Source organism: Dama dama, chromosome 14 (assembly GCF_033118175.1).
Source record: "Dama dama isolate Ldn47 chromosome 14, ASM3311817v1, whole genome shotgun sequence".
NCBI lineage: Eukaryota > Metazoa > Chordata > Mammalia > Artiodactyla > Cervidae > Dama > Dama dama.
The window spans coordinates 52,029,239-52,035,500 of NC_083694.1; the positions used below are offsets into that span (position 1 = coordinate 52,029,239).

Consider the following 6,262-nt stretch of genomic DNA (forward strand, 5'->3'; position numbering starts at 1 on the left):
CTCAGTTGTGTCCAACTCTGCAACCCCATGGACTGCAGCACACCAGTCTTCCCTGTCCATCGTCAGCTCCCGGAATTTGCTCAAACTCACGTTAATGTCATCCTTTGTCATCCTCTCCTCCCACCTTTGGCATCAGGGTCTTTTAGATGGAGCTTTTCCCTAGTTTGTCCCGTAACCCAATCTTTTCCCATTTGTGGATGTACTCTGAAGCCAGAAAGAGCCTTGCTGGCAGTTGTTATGAGAAAGGTGTCCAGCTCTGCCTACCCTTTCTCAGTGTAATTTATAGATGCCCTTGGTTAAGAAAATGCATCTTTACATTCATTTATCCCACAAGTACAATACCTACTTTCTAAATGTAACTTACAATTCACTGTTTAGAGCCTAATTCTGACAATGTCTTTCTATCCTGAAAATGAGTTACAAATGACTCCCTAAATCCAAAGAATTATTGTAGCCTACAGACACCACACCCCAGGTCCCCAGAAGTTCATATAATGCCATGTTGCTATCAGTTATTCAGTCCTGTCAGAGCAGAAAGAGGCTCATGCTGAAATCCAGGGGATCATAAGTTGGAAATAACCAGGGTTTTGAAGCACACAAGCCAATTGTAAACAAGATTTCAGTAACTTGGCCCAAAATACCGTTTGCTTAGGGGTTTTTCTTAGTACCTTAGAGCTAACAATAGCTAAGGAAATCCACTCGTGTTCTTGCTTGGAAAATGCCATGGATGGAGGAGTGTGGCATGTTACAATCCATGGGGTCAGAAAGAGTTGGACTGAGCAAGTTGAACTTGTTCTAACTATGCTTTCCCTTACTCCCTCAGGCGTGTCTGACACCATGAACTGTCAAGCATGGTCTGCCAAGCTCCTGTCTGGAGGGGGTTACCATTCCTTCTCCAGGGGATCTTCCCAACCCAGAGATCAAACCCTTATCTCCCAATTGCAGGGGCATTCTTTACTGTCTCAGCCACAGGGGAAGATCCTTCTGGACATTGGATAATTGCTTTACAATGTATTGTTTTCTGCATTTTGAATATCCTTATGCCCAGAAAAGTCTTAAGGCTAATTCAAACTGTTATGGTTTAGAATATTCCAAGAAATAAACGTTCAAAATCCACATAGGGCCTACTGTAATACTATATGCACTTAGTCCTGTCCAACTTTGTGACCCCATGGACCACAGCCCGCCTGGAAATACCGGAGCTGGTTGCCATTCCTTTCTCCAAGGTTATCTTTCCAACTCCAGGATTGAATCTGAGTGTCTAGAGACTTGAGGCTTCCCTTGTGGCTCAGCCAGTAAAGAATCTGCATGTAATACAGGATACTCAGGTTCACCTCCTGGTCCAGGTTTGATCCCTGGGTGAACGAACAGGGATCAACCAGTGCGGCCAAAAAAAATGTCAGCCTTTTACAGGAGTAAATCCCAAACTGCTAAGCTTTCTAATATTAACTGAATTTTTGGCCTTTTCAGCTATTGGGAAGTTAAATGTTTTGGCAAGCAACCAAGACTTAAACCCCAACTTAATGTTGCTACACACTTAAGAGTGCCAAATTAAAAAGCTTAAATTTGATTAGCAGGTACTTACACTGGGTGTTCACTGGAAGGACTGATGCTGAAGCTGAAACTCCAGTACTTTGGCCACCTCATGCGAAGAACTGACTCATTGGAAAAGACCCTGATGTTGGGAGGGATTGGGGGCAGAGAAGGGGACAAGAGGGTGAGATGGTTGGGTGGCATCACCAACTCAATGGACATGGGTTTGAGTAGACTCCAGGAGTTGGTAATGGATAAGGAGGCCTGGTGTGCTGCAATTCATGGGGTCGCAGAGTCAGACACGACTGAGCGACTGAACTGAACACTTTTGGATGTTGCCAGAACTAATGGTTTCCTTGGTAACTTAGGAATTAGCAACTCACTGGCTAGTTACTTTTCTCATTAACTTGAACCACACCCCCAAAATCTGCAAAACCAATATCCATTTTCTAAAAAGAAGGATGTTACAACTGCAGTTTTTACCTTAAAGATCTCAAAAAACATGCCATGGGATCTTCTTGATTACCAGTGCCCCATTTTCCTACACCTTATGAAACTGAAATGAGCATACTTCAGAATGATTTATAAATCTTTATTACAATAGAAAGCTGGAGAATTTCCTGGTGGTCCAATGGTTAGGGCTGAGCTTCCACTGCAGCAGCCACAGGTCTGATCCCTTGTCAGGAAGCTAGGATCCCACAGGCTGTACAGAGCAGCAGCCAATTAATAGTTGTTTGCTCTTCTATCCCACATGCATCCATCTGGCTGCCTGCAAGAACAGAGAAGCCACTCTTAGTCCCCTTTCCATGTTTCAATTCTAATGCCATTTGGGATACACAGAATATCAGATCTTTGAACATCATCAAGTCATCAGTGAGAGAGTTCAAGTTGGGCTGAGATCATCACATATTCTTAAACAAAGCAGTATAGTTATTTTTGAGGCTTACCTGTTATGTCTGACTGGTATCATAAATGCCCTGAAAAGATATGATCATATGTTAAATCACAGTAAAGGAAAAAAAAATGTGATACTTGTTGCTAAAGTAACCTCAGAATCAAAATGGAACGGTTTTATGGTTGATATCATTCTATTCATTTGGCAGAATCATCACATCACTGGTTACCTTATAACTCATCAAAAATACCAGAAAATAACTTACCTTGAATCTTCAGGACAACAGAACATCTGCCTGATCGAAAATGAATAAAGACTTTCATTTACAACATGGCATTGTAAAATTATATATATATTATGATGCCATTAAAATATTTATTTAAAAATTTGCCCTTTCTCCCATTTTAACATTTTTCAAAAAATTCTAGGTCAGTGAGTCTGTTCTGGGCAAGGTGGATCTTTCTCATGATACATTTGGTCAAACCCAGAATACACAACACCATGACTGAACTCCAATCTAAGTCAATATGTGGTATGCACGCTCATTTGTGTCCAACTCTTTGTGATCACATGGACTGTAGCCCTAGAGTCAGAATCTGAAGTGCCAATCTCATGCTAGATGTTGACAGTGAGATGAGGATGCTACATAGGCAGTTGCTGTTCCATTTTACTGTGAACCTGAACTGCTCTAAAAAATTACTATCAAACATCAGCTGAGTAACTCATTCTGGTGTTGTCTACAGTTATGACATGGAAATTTCCTCAGTTTTAGTCTATTATCAAAATATTAATTCCTAATCCTGAAATTAACTGTATAGGATATTTACATTATACTTATTCAAATCCTGAACATTTCAGTGAGACAACTCATTGACTAATTTCCACTTTCAAGGGTATAAAACAGAATTGTTGCAGCCAGATACATCAGATAGGAGCGAAAGACAGTGTTTGCTCATCACTGTTAGTCTGCTGAACTATGTTTTCATCATTGTATCGGCTTTAAATAACAAAACACAAAAACCAAACTTGAGACTTCCATACCTTTGGTTAGAACTCCTCATTCCTTGCATTATAGTCACTACCTCTCTTCACACCTGCAGAAAATAAATTACTTTTAATAAGTAATAACAGATTTCAAAATACTATTCATAGTGATTCAAGATACTGTTTCAGTTTTTAAAAACTTCATTCTTTTTCAGAGAGATTCCCATCTGTGTTATTATAAAAATCATCACTAACAGTACCTTGCTTAGTAATTAGGTAACATTGATCTGTCCAACATCAGAAAACACCATCAAAGGTCAACTACTTGGACCAGCACATTTCAGAAACAATGTAAGCCCAAATGCCAGCAGTGTTTTCATGTCTTACCCCAAAGAAGTCATCCATAGAAAAAAACATGTAGCCATCATCTGTAAGGAAAAAGACCTTTTCATTAAAATGTCAATCTTATTGTTAAATTCTCAAGTATTTTGTCAAAGGGTCCTTCAGTGTTAGACTTGTCAACATGCTAATTTCAGGTCAGACATTTGCTCAACATCATTACAAAAACCCTGTTTCATCCTTTTCATAGCATGCTCAACATGCTCTTACAAACCAGGCAGATTAGCTTGGTAGTTAAGCATTCAACTTCATCAGCAGTCTCTGTAACAATGTTTTTGACATTAGTACTCACCAAAAAGTCAGGCCAACTGTTTTTGACAGGTCAAGGATTCAAGTTCACCTAAGAAATAAAAGAGTGGTTTTCTAATAGCCAAAGATAAATTTTCTCCCCACAAATTTAAAAAATGCCTGAAATCAGATAGAGCTAATTAAGACCTTCATATTCAGTCAGCATTTGCTTATCATCACACAGGCCGTTTTTAAGACAGGACAAGGAAATGGCTTTTAATGCTTTCAGTACACTTTTCAAGCATTTCAAGGGAGGATTGCTTCCTATGCATCAGAAGGCAAACCTAAAAAGTCATTAGTGGCATTCTAATTAGTGGCATTAGTGTTTGCCCAGTTTAGTTCACTGGATATTTTACTTACCTCTTCAACTTCCAGCCAAGTCTGCTTAATGGCTACAAACAAAGAGAAACTAGATTAGTAGTAGTAGTTTACATCTACTACCAGCAAGTCTTACTAACTCAGATACATCATATAAAACGGTTTCTCTTTCATGATTCCTATCTGTTGAACTATGCAACCATCACAGTATCTGTTTCTTCAGATTACCCCTAGTAACCATTATAATAAAAGAACGCAAAGATTAACATTTGAAAAGAAGGGAGGGGGAAGTTCCTAATATAAGCACCAGTATCCGCCTGGCACTCACTAGTCCCTTTTTAAAAAAAATTCATAGTAGTAGGTAAATATGGATTATAAAAAAATGGTTTCTCACCTATCTGCTCATAGGTACAGCAAGCTTGAGCTTTAAGACCTGGGAAGAAAACTTTCATGTCAAGGAAGGTGCAATCTCTGTGTTCTCCGAACAGCCATTTCGTGTGCCTCAGTTAGAATAATGGTGGTAATAATTCTCGTCATCCACACAGTCAAGAGTAGCAAATAAACTGTCATCATTGTGGCACATTCAGTGGACTTTGAACCTAACCTTCCCTTGTGAAGGAATTTCAGTAACTCACCCCAGCAGCAGTTGTCATCCTTCTGGTACACAACTAGAAAACAAAGAGTATCCAATGAAATATACTATGGTGCTAACCTAATCATTGTCTCAAGTATTTAAGCCTCAGAATAGAAATTCTCAGAAATCCCTTCTGTCCACTACTCTGTAAACCATCACAGGCTTAAAGACCACATCTAAGACTCGACGCTTCCCACTGTATTCAGCAGTTTCTTACCTGCCCACCGGAAGCCATCAAAATCCACACTGGAGTCATGCCTGCCGCGGTTCCTACGAAAAGGTGAGGAATTTTAGAAATATATTTTGCTCTAAGATTACGTCACTTATATATCATGTACACAAATCGTTTACACACCCATTACTGCATGAGAACCCCACAAAATTAAGGTTAAGCAATGATAAAAATGGTGCAATGCGAAACGCCGCCATTTAAAGAACCACGTGGCCTTCCCGAGAACAGGAGGCCGAGGAAGGTTCATTCCCAGGTCATTAACAAAGACCAACTCGGTGAGTCGGGCTGCGCCGCCATCAGAGCCGTTGGCATTCATCAACACTCTCAGATGTCCCTACCAACACAGGCTTCATCAGAGGCAGAGCAAACGAGCTGCGGTTTTTTCCGCAGTTAGGCCCTATAACCCAAAGAGTATAAACTAGATCGTCCCCGCACTCAACTCGCAATCCTCCACCATCTCATCTTGAGAGTCCTGCGATGGCGTGCAAGTGGCCTAGGCATACCAGCCAACTCAAGCATACCCAAACTGCTAAGAGCTGGAGGACTCAGGCTAAGTACTCACTCAGCATCACAGACCAGAAGAGCCAGCTCGCAGACACAAAAGACCGAGATGGCGCCCAGGCGCCTGTATATAAGTATTCTGCGCCATGACGTCATGACGCACTCTCTCCTCCAGAGACGGCTTCAGCTCCTCCCCCTCGGTCTCAGTTTCCTCCTCTTCTAGCCGCACCCCCGTCCCGTCCTTCAAGCCCGACCCTCGGCCCCGCCCCACCTCACCGTTGTGGGCGGGGATACAGTTGCCCACGTGATGCAGGGTTCCCGCCCTCCTACATACTGAGGAGGAGGGGAAGAGAGGGGAGGGGGCGCGAGGGACGGAAAGCGCTGGGGGAGGGGGAAGGGGGGCGGTATAAGGGTGAGTGATTTCCTTCCGGCACGTCGCCCGCTCCGGGGGAGGGGATGGGGGGTTTCACTTCCGGGA

General features: G+C 41.9%; 10 non-coding genes across 10 annotated transcripts; all 10 read right to left on the minus strand.

Annotated features, from left to right (window-relative positions):
- Window positions 1-2,370: 2,370 nt before the first annotated feature.
- Window positions 2,371-2,447, minus strand: LOC133069727 (small nucleolar RNA SNORD81). The gene has a single exon (XR_009695952.1). It is a non-coding gene; the product is annotated as a small nucleolar RNA SNORD81 (small nucleolar RNA).
- Window positions 2,448-2,578: 131 nt separating this feature from the next.
- LOC133069732 (small nucleolar RNA SNORD47) lies at window positions 2,579-2,655 on the minus strand. The gene has a single exon (XR_009695956.1). It is a non-coding gene; the product is annotated as a small nucleolar RNA SNORD47 (small nucleolar RNA).
- A 689-nt stretch (window positions 2,656-3,344) lies between these two features.
- On the minus strand, window positions 3,345-3,425 carry LOC133069735 (small nucleolar RNA snR60/Z15/Z230/Z193/J17). Its single transcript, XR_009695959.1, has one exon. It is a non-coding gene; the product is annotated as a small nucleolar RNA snR60/Z15/Z230/Z193/J17 (small nucleolar RNA).
- A 165-nt stretch (window positions 3,426-3,590) lies between these two features.
- On the minus strand, window positions 3,591-3,671 carry LOC133069728 (small nucleolar RNA SNORD79). The gene has a single exon (XR_009695953.1). It is a non-coding gene; the product is annotated as a small nucleolar RNA SNORD79 (small nucleolar RNA).
- Window positions 3,672-3,911: 240 nt separating this feature from the next.
- LOC133069750 (small nucleolar RNA SNORD78) lies at window positions 3,912-3,976 on the minus strand. Its single transcript, XR_009695974.1, has one exon. It is a non-coding gene; the product is annotated as a small nucleolar RNA SNORD78 (small nucleolar RNA).
- Window positions 3,977-4,223: 247 nt separating this feature from the next.
- LOC133069734 (small nucleolar RNA SNORD44) lies at window positions 4,224-4,284 on the minus strand. The gene has a single exon (XR_009695958.1). It is a non-coding gene; the product is annotated as a small nucleolar RNA SNORD44 (small nucleolar RNA).
- A 275-nt stretch (window positions 4,285-4,559) lies between these two features.
- Window positions 4,560-4,628, minus strand: LOC133069748 (small nucleolar RNA SNORD77). Its single transcript, XR_009695972.1, has one exon. It is a non-coding gene; the product is annotated as a small nucleolar RNA SNORD77 (small nucleolar RNA).
- Window positions 4,629-4,915: 287 nt separating this feature from the next.
- LOC133069723 (small nucleolar RNA SNORD24) lies at window positions 4,916-4,997 on the minus strand. The gene has a single exon (XR_009695949.1). It is a non-coding gene; the product is annotated as a small nucleolar RNA SNORD24 (small nucleolar RNA).
- A 155-nt stretch (window positions 4,998-5,152) lies between these two features.
- Window positions 5,153-5,215, minus strand: LOC133069751 (small nucleolar RNA SNORD75). Its single transcript, XR_009695975.1, has one exon. It is a non-coding gene; the product is annotated as a small nucleolar RNA SNORD75 (small nucleolar RNA).
- Window positions 5,216-5,570: 355 nt separating this feature from the next.
- Window positions 5,571-5,650, minus strand: LOC133069733 (small nucleolar RNA SNORD74). The gene has a single exon (XR_009695957.1). It is a non-coding gene; the product is annotated as a small nucleolar RNA SNORD74 (small nucleolar RNA).
- Between the last annotated feature and the right edge of the window lie 612 nt (window positions 5,651-6,262).